Genomic DNA, 20,179 nt, shown 5'->3' on the forward strand with positions numbered 1-20,179 from the left:
GGGATGATGTAGGTCAATATTAACAGGTGCCTCAAAGACAACCTCATTTGTTTTATCAGAGAATGAAATCTATGGAGAAAGGTAATCTTTCCTCAAGGAATTTAGCTTTTAAACTTCATTCGTGTTATAGAATCTCTTCTCCTCATTTTCTTCCTACAAAAAAGTAATATGGCTCAGACTCCTGTTAGCTCTAGGAAATACCAGTGGTTTTAGGTGAGATGATGAAGGACTAAAAAATCTTCAGAAGACAAAAGAAAATCTCTCTGAACTTTCATGTAAATTGCTAATGGAAAATAATAAAAACCTGTCAGTGTACATGTATTTGCAAAACAGTAACATTTTGACAATACACACAAAGGAGAATCTGTTTTCATAAACCTTTGGCCATCCATTCTGCTTCCCTTAGTTTAAAAAGGACTAATGACTAAGTGTATTTGCAATGCTGAAGAGGAGAGGAACAATACATAGCCCTTTTCTCCAAAGAACACATGTGAAGATGACATTTATTGCCCCAATTCAAACACCGACTTTCTCTTTAGCCATTATTTACCTTTAAGAGGAACTTTGAGGAATAGTCTTATATGAAGGAAAAAATTCAAGGGCAGAAAACATTTTCATCATTTTGCCAAGCAATATAAGTATTCTCTCACTTTGACATTTTTTGGATTAAATAGAAGTTGAGCTTCAGTTATTCAAGACTAATTTTTTAGTAAAAGTCTACTTATATCCTATATTTCATAACTTGACTCTGTATTTTTATAGAAAAAAATCTATTTGGTGGAATGTATAATAATTAATAATTCTGATGAAATTCTACTATTTCTTTTTAGTAAAAAGAACACTCAATATATGTGCTTGTACGTTTTTGGCCCTAAAAATTCCAAGTTTTCAAGGAATTGTATTAGTTAAAAATTCTCAAAGAATAGAAAAAGCTCCATATATCAAATTAAATTTTAGCATCTAGAACAACTTGACCTACACTGATATGAAAACACCAGAATCACTAAGGTGCATTTCCACATACTCATACATTTCCATACACTCATTTACAATATTTCCAAATTGACAGGTTGAAATGTTTCTCTTTCAGAAAAAAGATTTTTTCAATGATTTCTTTAGGAAAAGAAAGTAGCAATTTGCCAAGTAGAACCCATGGGATTTATCCTGGCATTCTCAAACCTACAGTGGACATTCAATCCCCATGTCTCTTCCCCAGGCCTGTGTTAGTTGAATGTCAGTACAGTCCCCCATCTCCAGACTCCTGCAAGTCTGCCACCAAAGGAAAATACATTTTCAGTAGTAAATGGGACATGACATTTGCCTCCCCTTCTTTCAAGTCTCCCCTTCTTCCAAGTTTGCCTCCCCTTCTTCCAATTCTAGGTCCAATCACCAGGTAGGTACATGTGTTGTGGCTTCCTCAAGACAGACCTCCCTCTAAACATGTTTGTTCCCCAGGGTTCTGAGACCCTGGGGATTCTTCCCAAGAATGACAGCTGTCTCAATGCTGAATAAAGTTTTCTGCTAGCAAGGGGCTTATTTATAAGCTTTCAATTCATATACTGATCCATTAAAAATTAAAAGCACAGGGCCAGAACAAGTGGCAGTGGCATGGGAGAGAGGAAAGTGGGTTCCTCTAGGCCAATAAAGAAAGTTTTGTTCATTCTTCAAATTCATAGGAAAGAGATTACAGAGAGGATGAAGCCCTGGTTTGGATAATCCTGCATCTCATGGATGTCTATTTTTCTTTTTCCCCAGTGGAACCATTTTGCCCCATCTAAAATGCTTGTGGGAGAAATTAAAACGAGCCACGTGCACTTTCCCTCACAAAAGAGCCCTATATTTAACACAGAGCATGCAATCCAATACCTCAAATGGTTTTGAAGAAAGCTGTGTTTATTATGTAGGCTTATGAAATAAAAATTACAAACTTTCTCATCCTAGAAAAATATGCAATGAAATTTACAGCCAAAATAAGGAAGCTGTGCATAATGTGACACTCGACAAGAATTTTAATCAGTGGATTGACAAATCTAGATGCAATACTTCAGTTCCTTTCAAGACATGTCAGAGCTCCCTTCATTTAAATACCACACACAGGGTCTGAGGAGAACATTTAGGAGACATTGTGCTTTCTGCAGGAGTGCTGATGAGCAATGCAAGCTAACTGAGAAGGGAGCCCTGTTGATGTGATAACAGTTTCAACCTCAGGGAATGAATGATGGCAAGAGATAGACACGCTGTTGTTGTAGAGCAAAGCAACACAGATTTACATTATGATAAGGCATTCCAGCCACATTACTCTACTTTAAGCAGGTAAAGATTCTTGCAGGTATCAGCCTGATTCAGTTTTGCTATGGAGAACACATTTCTGGACCTTGTCAGAAGTATTCGGGCAGGATTGTTGTTTTCCCAAGTGGGAAACAATGTCTATTTTCCCAATTGGAAAACAACAGAACTATCCAGTAGCGTTTAATTCCTGTGCAGCCTGACAGCTGTTCAAACAAGTTGAAAGTCAGATGACATAATGTGGACCCCAAACTGACCATCACAGAGAGTTATAACGTAATGAAAAGCTCCAGGGAACCTACTAAACCCACCATCCCTGACAGTATGAAACGAGCAATCTTGCCTTTACAGCTATGACTTTTAAAGCGCCCACTAAGAAAACATTTCATCCCCCTGCCATCTGCACAACACTTTAGTAATTAGTATCTCCTATATCACATGAAACCCAAGAACTGAAATATTAAGAAAGAAAACTCAAAAAGTGAAATGAGATACATGCAAACTCTGCAGACTTAGCTATATCACTTTTATTCAAGGAGTCCTTCACTTAAAATAAGTAACTTTAAAAACATTTAACTCTTCCTAAGTTTAGAAGTGAAGCAAAGTCTGGAAATGGACATTATTTAAAATATTCACAGTAACTCAGTACTTTAGAGGTAAAGGAGAACAGGGAGGACAGGAAATCCACTGCTTAGGAATCACAGGTGAAGGAACACAGAAAGCCCCCAATTTTTGGTAAACTTTCTTAGCAAGAAGGTTTTCAGATGTTAGGAAAACTACTGATTATTTGTATGTAATAGTTATGTCCTTTCTAAGTAATAAAGATTTATATACATCATAAAGAGCTGGAGAAAGTTGTTATTTAGAGGTTTAATCCTGTTGTAAATTCTATGAAACCAGAACTTCATGTGAATGTAGTTTGGAACATCATTGCTTCATCAACCATAGAAAAGCATATTGGTTTCCAACTCTCAAACTCTGAAGCAGAAAAGCTAAGATGTCCATAAATCTAGACTCATGAACTATGTTCATGGCCTGCTTTAATTTGGTCCACATAGAAAAGGACTCTAGATTTTTCAAAACATGACATATGGAAAGGTTATTCCTCTTTTAGCAAATAGTATGACAATCTTAAGTTTCTGCTGAAAATGAACCCTAGAACTGATGAAAAAGAACAACTAGTTAATGACTAAGAAGCTAAAGGAAATAGTGGCTTTAAGACCAAATGGAGAGCGCAATGCCTCATAGTTCAGGGAGAATGTAAATGGAAGTGTTTCTAAATGTGGAGGCAAAAGTGCCCTCTACAATCTGATACAATCTGATACAATCACCTATCTATCACTGTGGTAGAAAAACAAAATTCAAAGGATAAGTATATCTAGGCTAATTATTCTAGGAAGGATGACTTGAAGGAAAAAAATCTGATCTACTAATTTAGGAGTATGAAAATTATTGCAATATAATTAAATTAGGTAAGAATGGCTTGACACAATTTAAAGGAAAAACCAGAAAACTTAAGTGATATAAAATCAGCAGATGTAATATCAGTGGAGCCTAGACCTTGCCAAAAAAGAAGAGAAACAGAACCAACTGGAAATAGTGAAGAAAAAAGAAGATAATTACTAATTGTATACGATAATTCCTTTATTAAAGTATGCTTTAAAATATAATTCATTATATCAAGGCAGAACACCTTCAAAAAAGATTTCCTAAGTTTTATAAAACTTTCTGCTTCATTCCTCTCCATCCATACTGAAGGAAAAAAAAAAGTAAATATCTCTTGAAGACTTAACTGACAATTCTCCCATACCTCAACAACTAGTTAATTCTAGGCATTAAGGTCAAATTATATTGCTTCATAATTTACTCCTTTGTTACTTCTTTTATTTACTCTTTATTTAACAAAGACTCCCTAGACACCTACGGTATGCCAGATACCACTAGGAATTGTGGATAATAATACAAAGGTATAGGGTTTAACAAAATTTCACATTCAGCTGTAATAATTAAGACATCTAATGAAATTCTTTACCCTTCTAGCAGAAGATTTGCCTAGGTTTAGCCATTCCATTGCAGTCAGCAGAATCTGCCATGTAGTTGAAATCCTAATGCTGTCAATATGCAACTTCTCTTAGCCATGCCAAGTAACCATTTGTCATCCCTCCGACCCTAGGCAGGTTTTATGAAAAAGACACAGGGTTGAAAGTCAGGTAGAATGAGTGAATTCCTTGTCCATTACTACTGTTTCTGGTACTAAGCAAGCTGCATTTGAACCTCAATATCCATATTTGTAAAATGCAAAAAAATTCTTATCTTTAAAGGTGTTTCTGAAAATTAGCTTAGATCAAGCAAGCAAGGTACTTAGCACATGGTAGAGGCTCATTAAATGGTGAATGATGTAATTACCAGTAGTTTAATTATTTTATCTAATATCAGGAGTGCACTGGTTTAGAGGAGAATCTGAAGGAATAAGAGGTGGCCTTAGCACCAAGTCAGGATGATGCATCTTAAAGGTGCTAGAGTAGTAATGGGAATTTTGTCCTCAACTAATAGACCAATAACAGTTTACATAAGTTCCACAGTAAATCTTCCAATGTTATTGAATGCTATCCAATGCTTAACCAAAAGAAAAAAAAGAAAAGGTTATTATTATAAGCAAGGAGGACACCATGTTCTTCACCAAGCCTTCTAAAAAAAAGCTGCCATGTGAAATTACTCCACATTCTTTTCAGCCCACTCAAAGCACATACGGGCTTACTGAAACATGGGTCTAGTAAGTATGCCTGAATGTCAGGATTTTGGCTGTAACACAAGAACCAGGAAGGACTCTAGTTGTATCTTTCTGTGCTTTTCCTGTTTTATGAGCCAGAACCCTGGTACTTGATGCACATGTGAGAAAATACAATGTTTGATTTTTCATTTACTGGGATTTTTGTGAAACCATTATCTAATTCTAGTCCTTAGAATTAGACAAGGAGAATTTAGAAATTAAAAGTATATTGCCTGACAGTGAAGATAAGAATGATTTATGTAATATAGTGTCTTATTAGATCTTAAAAATATAATATGTATTGTAGAACTAGAAACCCCCAAGAGTCATAGCAAATAAAAAAATCAATCCATTGGTAGCAGCCACCAGTACTTTCTGCTAATGGTCACAAAACACAAAGTGGTAATGGGAAGGACAATTCTTCTGGCGTTTTGCTATTCCAAGCCAAAATTAAATTATTTGCTCACAATATTAAATAACCAAGAGTTTGTTCAAATTTTTTAATTTTAAAACTAAATGTCCTTATGTACAGAATCAAATTAAATACCCTGATATAAAGACTGGGAAACACTGCAACAATTTGCATATAAGAACATATGTGATCTTTACACATAATTTATTTTTAGATAATTTCAAACATAGAAAATTTTCAAAGTAAATATATACAAATAACTGTATGCATGGCTTCTTCATCCAGATGTCTCAATTGTTACTATTTTTCCACATATATGAGCATATATATATATGCTCATCCTTATATATGTGATAAGATAGATGCACTTTGACTTAGGATGAGGACATTTAATACACCTACCATACTGAACATGATAGCTTAGCAACACAGGACACCATAGATGGTTAGTTGCTTACCCTTATAATTGCATGCCTTGTTGGGAGTTGCAGCTCATTGTTACTGCCCTACATCATAAGAGAGTATTGTAGCACATTTAGCTGTCCCAAGGAAAGATCAAAACAAACTTGGGAAACATTTGTACACACACACACACACACACACACACACACACACTCTCTCTCTCTCTCTCTCTCTCTCTCTCTCTTATTTCCTCATTGATGGTCTTTTCTATGAATGGTTTGAAAGCAAGGTGAAGACCTGATGCCTCATCATCCCCAAATACTTCAGTCTATTTCCCTAAATCATAAATCTCATAACCACCTTACAGACTTCTAAGTCAGGAGAAAATTGACTTTGGTAAAATTCTACCATCCTATTAGAATTTTACCAAAGTCCTAGTCATGTCCTTGTTTGCTTTCTGGACCAGAATCCAATCCAACATAAGTAAGGCTGACATGGACTTGAATGATTTATGAAGAGTCTTTCTTACTGAAATAACTGTTTCTCACTTTTACATATATTTTACAATGTGATTTTTAAACTTCTTTGCTACAAGATTTGTCACTCTCCCAGTCACTCGGAGGCAAATTATTAAACACAACAAAGAAGGAATTTGTGTGTGTGTATGTGTGTGTGTGTGTATATGTGTGTGGTTCCAGGGTTTGAACTCAGGGCTTTACAATTTCTTGGCAGGCACTTTACCATTTGAACTAGTGACCAGCCCTCTTTTGCTCTGATTATTCTGGATATAGGGGTCTCACTTTTTGCCCAGGCCAGCCTGGACTTCAGTATTTCTATTTTATGCTTCCTACCATAGCTGTGATGAAAGGTGTACATCACCACACCAAGCTTTTTACGTTGAGATGTGAATTTTTTCCCTAGCTTCACTTCAAACCAATATCCACCAGATCTCAACCTTCCAAGTAACTAGCATTACAGCTGTGAGCCACTGATGCCAGGCAGAAAAATGTGTTTTTAAAGAGACTGAGATCAGTTTGCTTATATTGCTCAAAATCACAAATTTTGTTAATAAATTATATGGATATTTTCTATTGTATCTTAGTTTCCAAAGAAAATATGTTTTTAAAATGCGTATTTAAAGTTGTGCTTCTAATCTCAACTAGATGATATTACATAATGTCAAATAATACATGTATTTTGATAATTACTTGATAAATTAAGTATCTTTTGGAATAGTTATTGAAACATTTTAAAACATTTGTGAAGAATAGCCATTAACTTGTATGTGAGAAACATGGATACATTCAGGTTAGTTTAGCTATAAACCAACATCTTGAAAGCTTTTTTGCAACAAGTTATTTATTTTTTATTGGAATATGAACTTTCCTGTAGAAAAAAACATGGGCTCCACTATCATGCAGGGATCTCAATATTTCTCATCAGTAACAAAGTACAACAACTAAATGTGGCAAACTCACTTAAGTCTGAATGAAATTCTAGAAGAGTTGAAGGGCAAGGGGTTAAGCCATGGCTGTATTTATCAATATGCTTTTAAGCCAACGAGTGGATCAAGTAACATTCAGAGTGAACTGGTATTAAATGTAATTAAAATCACAGTCTCAACAGACAGAACAGGTTATAACCTTATTCTCTCTAACCAAGCCCCCTACCCTCATATGCTTCTAAGAATCATAAATAAAAGAACCCAAGATATTTAAATTTTTTAAGGATGTTATTTTTAGGTTTTGAAAAAGATCTGAAGTAAAAATACAAAACAAATTTTTCTGTAAAAAGGATATTAGAAAAGAAACATTAAAATAAATTACTGAAACAGGGATGGCATCTTTTATTTTATTAAATGAATTATTCCTTTTGATTTGTTTTAAGGAGTTCTGAGTAAGGCAAATTTGTCAGAATAAATACATTCCCAAAGGAAAACAAGAGTTTCTTCATCTCTGAACATACATGGTACTCAGTATTTGGTCACTAGACCTTTTTTCCTGCAAGTGTTCAGATCTACACAGAACCTATTGAGGTTGTAATCTGAGGAGCAGTGGAAAGAAAACAAAATTAGGGAGAATTTTTTAAGGCATAATTAAGTGATTGCTAATTCCCTGAGAGCAAACATTCTTTATACCAAGTCCTAAAACAATCGGAACTGCACTATAAAAAGAACCAAGCAATTGTCTGGTGGCTACTGAGTGAAAGCTACTTCAGAAGACATGGAGCAAAAGGTCCCATTAGTGAGAAAAGTACATAGAGATCACTGAATGACTAGTTCAACAAGTGTTCTAAAAATCTTCTAAAAATGTTCGTTATTTTCTTTTTCTGATTATGTATGTGCTATATATAAGTTGTAGAAAATATGGAGAATAGATAAAAGTGTAGGCACATAATTATTGATATTCCCATGACCCAAGCAATAAGGTCTCTTACTATGTGGTCTTACTATGGTATTTCCTTACAATTCTCTTATCAGAGGGCTGGTTGTTTTAAGGCATTGGTTCTTAAAGTGTGGTCTCTGGAACCTGCAGTAACTGCATATCCTAGGAACTTGCCAGAAATGAGAACATGGTGGAGCCTATCCCAGACTTACTACATTCAAAACTCTGGGGCGAGATCCAGTAATCTGGATTTTTGACAAACCCATAAGGTTATTCTTAGAAACTTGAGAACTGCTATTTTAAGACATTCTTAAAATATATATTTATATGTTAGAAAAATCTAGGCAAAAGATATTGTCCTCATTTATCAAAGAGAGAAACAAATAGTACTGGGTTTAGATTATACCTCATTCCTCAAGAGACAAATTCAGCAGTAAACACAGGCTCCAATCCCTAGTGTTAAGAATACAGTGACTCTGTTGAAAGGAGAAACAGTACAAAGAAATGTTTATCTCTTCTTCTTCTATTCCTAGTTTTATTCCAGAAATTATTAAGATGACTGAAACTAACTGCAACACAAGTTGTTATAAATATATTACTAAAATTATCAGGTACTTACAGTCTTCTGTCATTAAAAAAATAGGTCCATACTCTTTTGGAAAAGAAAAGAAATAAGCCCAGATTAAAGCACATAATCATTTTAGGAGACATCTGCTTACCTAAGTGAGTGTGACTTAGAAATCAGAAACACATTGTTACAAACCAATGGATTTACTTTTTGGCACAGTCTTATTCTTCTTTGGGTGGTCTGATAAATACTGGTAATTCCCTAGAATTATCATGTATTTAAATCAAATACTAATGAAGGAAATTTTAAAATAACAACAAGAATAAGCCTCTTAAGAAGCCTTTTCATACTGTTCTACATCATTTTATGTATTTCTGGTTTAAGATTTTTCTTATCACAGCTAAACCAGAAAGACGTATACTATTACTCTTGCGATAAAGATTTAATTATTTTACATTACTCCCAACCACACAGGTGGCAGTCTTCATGGACAAAGAAAACTCCTTGTAATTAGAAGGCCAAAACCCCAGAGATATGCAATCTTTTCTCACAGTGTGTTACAGTTCTGGCTGGTATTTCTCCATGTGTAGCCCTACATGCTTCATTTTGCCAAACCCAAACAGAAATTACTGGTTTATTTCCAGCTGTTGCTGAGGTTTTCCATCTGATTTTTATTTACTTGTCTAAAGTGGCTGAAACAAGTACCAAATAAGCCACAATTGCCAGAAGCAGAATATAAAATTAAAGGGCTTCAATTAATGAATAAATAATAATGCACTTAGAAATGGAAGCTAACTTGAATCACTGAATGAGGCATTGAGACTTATTAGATTTTATTTTTAAATGATTTTGAAACAATATATTCTAAATTATGTAAATGCCCTTTATTAGATGAATTTAGGAATTCATAAGGCTAATGTGTTGGAAAATAAAGCATAGCATGAAGTAGTGATACTGCAAGGACAGTAGACATTCCTCCTATTGTGAGGATGTGGAGGGTCTGTGTGCATGGGCATGCTAACAACAGTGTTGCGTTACACAGATGTGATGGGTGTGTATCAGTCACGTGAGAAGGGAGGAAGGTTCATTAAGTAGAAAAGATACCCACATAAATCTTGAATTCTTACCTATGGCTTAGGGAACAAAGAAAGCATACAGAATATATTCTCCCCTCCCCCAGGAGAGAACAAACATAGCAATTTTAAAGAAGAAAATCTCAATATTCCCTACCAGAGTGCTGGAAAATAAATTGATGACAATGATATAACCCTTATGGTAATGACCCCTCTCAGATCAACTGGAACAGTCTCTGAACTAAAGCCAAATTTACTGGCTGGCCATTTCCCCAGCGGCAATCCTGAGACACACATTTTAATCACAATGCCAGCGAAGGGCTGCTGAAGGCATTATAATAAAATATGAACAGCTTTTTCTTTTTTATATTAGCTGTTGTTCAACCAACATGTATGGTCGATTTCAGCAGGGATATACAGATAAACCAGCCAATCTATATCTTAGAGAAAGACATCTTTAAATGAACAAGGACTCTTCTATTAGTGCCAGACAGAAATTAACATTTGTTTAATCTGGTGTTGAGAGTTCTCTTTTAAGCTTTGGTGAGGAAACAGTTTAAATTGTGCTTTGAAAACAAGTTCAATCTCTATCCTTTTAAAGTTAGAATGACTATAATAAGAGCACAAGTTTTGGTCATGTGAATTTCCTTGTCATCTCAACTCTACACTCAGTTCCCTCTAAGTGACATAGAGATCTCTGAAATACTCTGTAGCTCTAAAATTCCACCAACTGCATGATCCTACTACACCAGGCAAGATGATAAAGGACACCTTGAGTCTTCTGCAGAAATGCCATGAGACACCTTGAAGAAATGAATTAAGGAGAAATGATTTAATAGAGTCTCCTTGCAGCTTTGCCTCTTAGTTATATGATTCTGAGAAAGTTTTACAAACATTTTGGACTTCAATTTCCTCATTTGTAGAAGTAGGTAGGGGACCCTTAATCTCCTTCCTTCAACTCTATTTTCAGGGAGTGAGAATCAGCCCATGTGTAATAAACCACAATGGCAAGTGAAAAAACATCATAGAGCTTTGGGATTTAGGGAAGCCTCTATCATTTTACAGAAAAGCAATTTACTTATAGCTAAAATGTTCAACAGCAACAATTTTGACTGAAAGCAGGACCATGGAGTTTTACTGATTAATCTCAGGAGTTAATTTCTATTTGATCATAATGTTTAACTATCAGTGATATAGCCACTTTTACATACAGCCCTGAGAGTTAATGCATAGAAATGCAGCATCTTTTAGGAAAGAAACAAACAGAAAAAAAGGAATTTTAAAATATGTGTAGAAAGATAAAAAACAAACTCAAGACCTAAGGATGGGGCTCAGTGATAGAGTTTTCCTAGCATTTATGAAGCTGTGGATTGGATCTCTAGCACCACAAAAAACAAAACAAAACAAAAAAACACTCCAGGCAAAGCAAAAATAATCTAAACTAAAATTCCTCTTCTCTTATAGCTTAGCAATAATACATTTTTGGAATTTATATTACACTGGAGAAGAGTCAGATAAATTTTTAACACCCAGATCTAACCGCAGGTAATTTTATCATTACTGAGTCATTCATCAGTAGTGCTGGGGTAAAGTATTTGCCCAGCATGTACAATGCTTGGGTTCCATCCCTAGCACTGAAAAAAAAAAAAAAAGAATCTTCTAAAGACTTGTGTATAAACAGACAACAATTAACAATAGAATTACTATAGAAGCAAAATTCCAGACATGAACATGTCTGCACTGAAAACATAGACACAGCATCTAATTTGTCCTGTACACAAACTTTGTATTACAGAGGTAGCCAGGGCATTTCCTTCCTTCCTTCCTTCCTTCCTTCCTTCCTTCCTTCCTTCCTTCCTTCCTTCCTTCCTTCCTTCCTCCCTTCCTTCCTTCTCTCTCTCTTTCTCTCTGTCTCTCTCTCATTCTCTCTCAACAGAATCATTAACCTGTAGCCCAAGCTTGTGTCAAACTTGCAGTTCCTTGCCTCAACTTCCTGAGTGCTGGGATTATAGATACATGCTACCATGTCTGCCTCTAGCACTACATTCTTTTTGAATAAAAAGATAAAATTGATGGAGGCTTCTTTTCATCCAAGTTTTTAAATATTAAAATAAATAGCTAACCCTTCTTAGTGTCAAAAAAAAAAAAGAAAACAAAAGAAAGAATGAAGTGATCCATGCCCGCCAGTACTATATATTGCTAAAGGCAATTATGGCCAGAGAAAATATTCAACAGTCTTAGAACTTTAAAAAAATCCCTGTGTGTGAAAGAACTCAATCTATCCTAGTAATTGCTTTCTGTGAAATCTAACACATGGTCCAAATTAATGAGTTACAGGTGTGAATCTAATGCTTTCCATTTTGCCTAAGATGTTACTGTTGCTTTTTTCTGAGACACTTGGCCTCCAAAGGTATTATGGTTAATTTATCATAACAGACTATCAACGTTCAGTGTTCACTAAAAGGGGGAAATGGCATTCGGATGGAGAAATAGAGAGGTCTTGCTTTTCTGCAGTGCTACATCAGAAACTGATGAAATTTTTTTTACCTATGCACTTAAAATCTTGCTTTTATTACTTTTCAGAAGAACTTCCAGACCAAAGTAGTTGTCATAAGTTTTTATTTTAAACCTAGAAAAATTAATTAGGCAGTCACTGTTCAAATTTCCCTGTTGAACATGGTCCTATTATTTAAGTAGAAAACAAGCTTACAAAGACTCACTTTAAAAAAAAAATCTGCCTGGAAGTGACAGGAGGAAGAGGGGAGAGGGTGGGGGAGGGGGACTGGGGGAGAAATGACCCAAACAATGTATGCACATGTGACTTAATGAATAATTAAAAAAAAAAAAAACAGTGAGAGAAAAAGTGAAATACAGAGTTGTAGATATGACAGTCATGAGGGTGGTTTTCAAAATTAAAACTCCTTGTTTTTTATATACTAATTAAGTATGTCTTCAGGAATTAACAATTATTATTATGTGCAAGATAGTATATCAGCCTCTTCTCACTTGACATATTTTATTTCCCTGAAAAAGGGATAAAATATCCCTTTTGAAGTTTTGAGGTTAAAAACTTCATGAATGAAGATCCCAGGAAAAGTAGTGAAGGAAGGAGACACAAGACTGGAAATGGACAGAGGCATTGCTATCAAATAAGCGACTTCTGTTAGAAACTGGAGTTCCTGCTGGGACACTCCACAGAATGTGCAGAATACGCCTCAGGGGCATTCCAAATAAAGGACTGCTTCTGGAGGCATTGCTTCTACAGACTTCCAGTTCGCCAGTCAGGCTCTGGCACTCGGAGTAATGACGATGAGGAGGAAGGAAGTGTTCTTGTAAAGAGCATCCGAACACAAATGAAGACCCTAACAATTTGCTACCATACATTACATCATTTAAACTTCCGTGATCTCATGATGTTAAGTCATAAGACCTCCCATCTCATGAGCTGAGGTTCAGAGAGATTAAGCAGCTTGACAAAGGACAAATAAATGATGAGGCAGAACTGGAAATCCCAGATTATTTGACTCCCATCCTTAGTCTGAACCATATTGTTATACTGTAATGCAGGCAAGAAATGAAACATTATACTATGTTAGGAAACCCAGGTGTGAAACAGCGACATTGCTAAAGTCCTCATTTCATTCCAGTGGGAAGAGCTGCAGGCCTGGCTCAGCAATAGAGTACCTGCCTATCAATGCAAAGTTCTGAGTTCAAACCCCAAGTACTGCCTACCCCCCCCAAAAAAAAATCATTCCAGTGGCAAAATAAACAGCTATTAGGACTGAAGGAAATTAATAGAAGGTTATATGCAACCATAAGGATCTTGCCAAATACAAACATTTAGAAAAGAACCATAGTCATTTGTTATATACTTAGGTGATCTTATGGTAATTTTAACAAAAGATCTCCAGCTTTAGAATTCCTTTGACCTGGAGGTCTGAATTAGCCTAGATAATCCTGTTGTACATAAAATCCATCTGTTTGCTAAAAAGTCATTAAGTTCATGCAGGGTACAGTGGTCCACACTTATAATTCTAGCTACTCTAGAGGCAGAGATCTGGAAGATCACAATTCAAGTTCAGCCCAGGCAAAAAGTTAGCAAGACCCTATATCAGCCAACAGGTCAGACATGGTGACAGGTATTTGTCAACCCAGCTATATAGGAAGCCATAGATAGAAGTAGTATGGTTTGAGACCAGCCCCATGCAAAAAAACCCACAAGACCCTATCTGAAAATAACTAAATCAAGAAGAAAAAAGAGGGTTGACTTAACTGGTAGAGCAAGCACAAATCCCTGAGTTCAAACCCCAGTATGGGAAAAAAATTAGCAGTCATGTGTAGGAAAAATTTGATATGGTTGTTCTCAACTTCCAATATTTGCAGTTATTATTTTAAATTACTATCTCATTGTTAAATTCAAGATTAGAAAATCTAATACTGCTTTTCCCAATATCAAAGATGAGGAGAAATTAGATAACAAAAAACTGGAATTCCAATAGAATAAGTGATGTGTTTGAAATTAATAACAACGTACATGGTATCTATAAATGCTGTAGCTATTTTATAGATCAAATGAAGAAATGTCACGTTGCTGTCAAATGAGATAAAATATTATGGCAAAGTTACTTTCCACTGTAATTTTGAAAGATGTAAAATTATTGTTGTAACCCGAACACTGAAAGTCACAATTTATAGGTTAATCATTTTAGATTAGGATAAAAATTTCTTTATGGGGATCCCCAATAGTCAACTATCTAAACTTTTGTTCAAAAAATTAAAGGAGAAAAAAATGATAGGAATATAAAACATGAGGCAATCATACATTTTAAAAACTCTGATGAGATAACCTACCCTGGTTGAATATCTATTCACCCTGCCTTGACATCTGTCCAGATAGTTTTCAGGGCTTTGTAAATTGCAGTTGTTTATACTATATCCAGGTCCCTACTGGACACTCTAGAGGGACTTGTCAAAATAGGAATGTTTATGAATTCACAATTAGTCTGTGAATAAGCAATAAACTGAACCTGTTGAGTAGCTGAGACACTGCTTCAGCCTAAGTTCCCAGAAAGCATCAATAGTATGAACACTCAAATCCAGAGGAGGAATGTGTTTTGGTGAGGTGCTGGTGGGTTGAATCTGCATGAAACTAGTTAAACCCGTACGGAGCTGGTCCCACAGCTGTGGCAGAAATAAGAGATAAATGAGGCCAGGTTGATCTGCAGAGGCATATATTTTGATATAGGAGTTAAGACTATAGCAATGTAGCTGTCTCACATTTGGACTTCCTGACAATGAATTGTGTATGTTACAATTACTTCCTGACTTTATTTCAATATGGAAATATGGTTAAAGACTGAGTTTTGGAGTCAAACAACCTGGAATTCCAGTCTATTCCATTCTTCCAAGTGCTCTCTTCTCCCCTATCATTTTTTAGTCCCATACACCCTTAGTTAAGTAGACTTCAGCTTTGATCACCAAGGATTTGGAAAATATGTTCCAGTCAAAGCCAGGATATGCAGCCCTGCCTCTGGTTCCCTTGCCTTCCTCTTTTCTTCTGGTCTCTTATATATGTTGACATTAGGGTCCAGTTATTAATGGTTCTGTGGAGGTACCAATTTCCCCTTCATACTTCCCTATAATCAAATGCTCTTGGCACACTGAATCCCTTTTTGGCCTCCTTTCTCCAGGCGTTTCATAATATCCTCCTCTAGCAGCATTGTTTGAAGCAGAATCTTCAGACAATGTAAATTTAGAGATGCTGGATATTTATAGTGCACACTGGCACAGTGAGCAGCTCTGCAAAAGGAGAAAATATTTAATGACATTTATTCACTAATTCTAATTCCCAAGCTTATCCAATCACAGAACTCTGTTTTGGACATAACCCCTCTTAACATTCTATAGGCCCAGCTTCTAGGAAATGGCTGTGGAAAGTTTCTGTCCTGTACTACCTGTTCTACTTATTTCTTGTTTCCACCTATGTATGTAGTTTTTAACTCTCAGTCTGGCAATAGTGATTGTGTATTACTTATGCCTGCTTTTTTTTTTTTTTGCCTCTGTTATTGTTTCTTTTTCTCTAACTGTGAATGTTTATAGGCCAAATGACATGACTTCACTTTTCATTTTAGTGTTTCATTCAAAAGTGCTTCTGGCAACTATACTAAAAGTTTCACTTTGTTGTGAGTGTGAGGTATAGGAGGGAACCACTTTTTATAATGGGATGTATTTATATCTGGCCTCCAAAACAAAATCCATCATTGGGTGGAGAAGCAGTACAGAAAGATTAAAGGAGCTACTCTCCACTGGGGATAGCTGACCACAGAAGAAATTCTTGCTGTTTGCTGTTAGCCTACATGGACAACTGAAAGGCAAAAAAAAGTCAGTTCTGTTTGATTTTTGAATCTGTAAATAAAATAATAATTACTAATTTTTGATAGTGGAACTTCAACCTCCCTGTGGCTGAGAAACATTGATAATTATGCCACAAATGCTAATCTCTCTCATAGCTCAAAAGAGCTCAAATGGGGAGATGGGATGAGGATACAATAACTAAATCTGTTTTCCCATGTCTAGGAAAAAGTAATATATCAAGAGAATCAGGTATCAACAATTAGATCTGAAAGAAATAGGAAGTCAGTAATGACAAACAACTTCAACAACTAAAAGTCAGACCCGGTGTGTTAGCATGACAAGATATTTAGGCTTTCTATACTTTAGACTCCTTGGTAAGCCAGACACACCCAACACATTCTTTTCTAAGTAGGAAGTCTTACTCACTAAATATTCTAGCATCCAGCATGGGGAGACAGGTTTTTTGTTTTGCTTTGTTTGCATATATCAGCTGGAACAAATCCACTTGAATCACAGAAGAATGATTCTAGTGTTACACCTAGATACTGTAAAGAGGAAATAAAATTTCACCTTCCACCTTCTGCCCCAATTCTGAGTGTGTAGATTGAAAAGAAAGTTATTGGCTCAACTCGAGGCTTCAATCTGCAGACTCATGGCAAGTTCTCAGTCTATGCGTGTCTCACCTGAATCTAGAGGCAAGAATTGAAGATATTCAGCCAGTAGGTCCACCCCATTCTGTCTGTGACTCAGTGAGGACCAAGTCTGGGTAAGTACCAAATGTAAGTTTGAAATAAAAAGAGAGCACTGACTTTAGCTTCTGCATCCTAACCTGTCATTCTGCACACTAGAGCAAACTTTCAGGGCCTTTTATACTTACAGAAATAGAGCTTGATTCTAGCTCCTGAATATGTGGTCAGTCCTGTGACCAAACTCCATCCACAACCCTTTGTTAGTATTCTATGTCTTTAAGAGAACTGTAGTCCTGCCCTAGAGCTGAGCTCACTGGACTAAGTTCTTGGATCCCTTCAGGAAACTGCACTTCAGAGTCTGGACCTTGCTTATTCTTTCCACCAGGGCTGTGGCCATGGCTCAGTTCCCATGAAAGTACGTATATGCAATGAAGATGTCTCTTAAGATGTAAATTGCTACTGTGCAGACATTCCTACTGATGAGAATAAACCTTTTAGATAGTAGTACAGATCTATATCTGAGGAAAGTGTCTATGTCCTCTTTGGCTTCAGTTGTACAAGTACTGCTTCACTAATCTCTAAAATTCTTCTCTCTTCCCAGACAATCCATGCTTCATGGCAGAGCTAAGTGAACCCATGGCAGAAAAAAGGAGTATTGGATATTGGAACAGAAATGGCTATTCCTTTAATTTATTCCATGTCCTAAAAAAGAACTGTGAACATTTCTTTAACAAAACTTGGCAAAGAAGTGGGGGCCTTAAGCCTTAGGTATGGAGGGTCTTGAGTATGAAATACAGTGCCTAGGACCTCTGAAGTTCATGAATATTTCCAGTTCTGCTGAATGCTCCCAAGAAAATACAGTGATTTCTAGGGTTGCTTCATGGGCCCATTGTATGTACATTTTGAGGAGAAACTAAGGGTTTTATCTTTTTCTTTCTCTATTTTTCAGATCAGAGATAAGAGCTCAAATAGTAGATTAATTGACACAGATGAGATTATCTTATTTAACACTCATATTCTTGGTGGAATGCATAATGGTACAGTCAAACTACAGAATAGAATCCAGCTATTAAAAACAAAATAGTTCAAGAGACCCTATTTCAAAAATATCCATCACAAAAAGAACTGGTGGAGTGGCTCAAGTGGTAGAACACCTGCCTAACAAGTGTGAAGCCATGAGTTCAAACACCAGAACCACTAAAAAAATTTTAGATCTTTATCAGAACTATAAATGCACTCTTAAGTAAATAAAATTACTTGGAGAATAATATGTCTGGTATGGCTCCATTTTTATAAAAACCAAACCAAAACCAAAAATAATACTCTGAGTGTGAGATATAAATGTTTAACTAAGCAAAAAGAGAGAAACAAAAAGATCTACATTAGGCTGATTGCTTCTGTTACCTAAACATTTTGATACTTACTACTTAATTTCATTTGTTACATTGATCATAACTTTGTAGAATTTGTTTTAATTAAATAAGGCAATTTTAGAAAGATCATATTTAAAGTAAGTCATATTTAAAATGTCATATGGGTGCTTTCAACCAAAGAGTCCAATAATGAACCATTTTGTAACTTACAAACGGTCCAATGTACCTGATTTGTAATACATATTGATATTTGAATGTATGTCAAAATATTGATATTTGCATTTATGTCAAGTAGTGAACCACTCTACTGCATGGGATCAGTCACCCTACATAGAGAAAACATTCTGATCTTTAGGATTCATTTTTTCCAATGAATATCACATTATCTCAGTAATTTTGAGTTCCAATCCCAACTTGTATTCATTTCTAATGTTACATTAATATTAGCTACTCTGTTACATAAATATTAGATATTATTACATTAAGCAGTCACCCACACCCACCGTCCAATAACATGTGTTAAAACATTATAATATGAGACACCATGGAGGTACACAAACAAAATTGGGTGCTGTTTCTGAAGGTTCTTAAGTTTAGTTGAAACATGTCTTCCCTACCTTGACAGGATGCATGGTATTTTGTTAGGAAAAGACATGGTCTTTCTTTTTCTTTTTTTCTTGTGTTGGGTGGGGGTACATTGTGGCATTTACAAAACTTCTTACAATGTATCAAATATATGACACTTGAATTCACCCCCTCCACCATTCTCCTTTTATCCCCTTCTCCCCCCTTTCCTGGAATACTTTCAACAGGTATCACTTTTCCATTTACCTATATGTGTACACAGTATTTGTACCATATTCACCCTCCCACACCCTTTCCCCATCTCCTCCTCCCTCCAACTGGTACCAACCACCCCAGGCAGGACCTGTTCTGCACTCCTGTTCTTCAATTTTGTAAAAGAAAAAAAAATGACAGTTTTGTTTGTTTAAGATAGCTACACATATATATATATGTATTATAGCTCAAATTGATTCATCTCCTCTATTTTTTTTCTTTCTACCTTAGTCCCCTTCTTAGGATGATTTTAACAGGTTTAAAATTTTTATATTTCTTCTTCTACAGGAAGTAAATCAACTCTATTCATCTTTTTTTCTGATTCAGTAAGGAAAATATGGTGTTGCCCTCCTGAGAGAAGAGCAACCCAGAGGTTGTCCTGAAAGTAGTAAATCCAGGAGGCAAAGAAAAAAAAATTAATAGTGACAATGTTGCCCAAAGGATGAGAAGTTCCACAGGGATGATATCCCTCACATTGGGAGAATTGCTGGTCAGTTTAGAGTGGCAGGAATATTTATTTGCGCTGTTAACAATGATGTTTGTCATTTGTGAGAGACATTCTATTAGCTGGAGTGTCTTAAGAAATGAAACTGAGAGATGAGGGCACTGGGTGTCTTGTAAGGAATCAAGAGATCCAGTAGCAACTTATTCCATTGCTTCTCTAATTCTTCACCCAAGAAACAATGGCGGTACAGATCCTAAGACTGAGATAGTATTAGACTTGACAACTTCACATTTGTAGTGCATTGATATATTTTCCCATATTTTATAAATGGTGCTTTGCTTGGTTAGTATTTTTTAGTGAAAATCCCATTTTCTCTTGTATCATTATACCACTTCAAAGTTAATGAGAAAATTTTCACATGTATGCTGAGAACATTCCTAGTATAACTCATCTGAGATTTCTAACTTCTCTATACTGTAAAGAAGAAAGCATCATCCACTGAAACAAAACTTCAGATAATTAAACAAACTGGCTAACTTAATGTAAATCCTTGAGTTCTGAGTCCAAGAACCCTGGGGATCAGGCA

The 20,179-nt window shown here is 35.7% G+C and overlaps 1 protein-coding gene across 12 annotated transcripts in view; it reads right to left on the minus strand.

The window, feature by feature from the left end:
- Window positions 1-20,179, minus strand: part of Macrod2 (mono-ADP ribosylhydrolase 2) — a 2,131,419-nt gene that overhangs the window by 1,423,249 nt on the left and 687,991 nt on the right. The window lies entirely within an intron of this gene.

The sequence above is a fragment of the Castor canadensis genome, chromosome 5 (assembly GCF_047511655.1).
Source record: "Castor canadensis chromosome 5, mCasCan1.hap1v2, whole genome shotgun sequence".
NCBI classification, from domain to species: domain Eukaryota; kingdom Metazoa; phylum Chordata; class Mammalia; order Rodentia; family Castoridae; genus Castor; species Castor canadensis.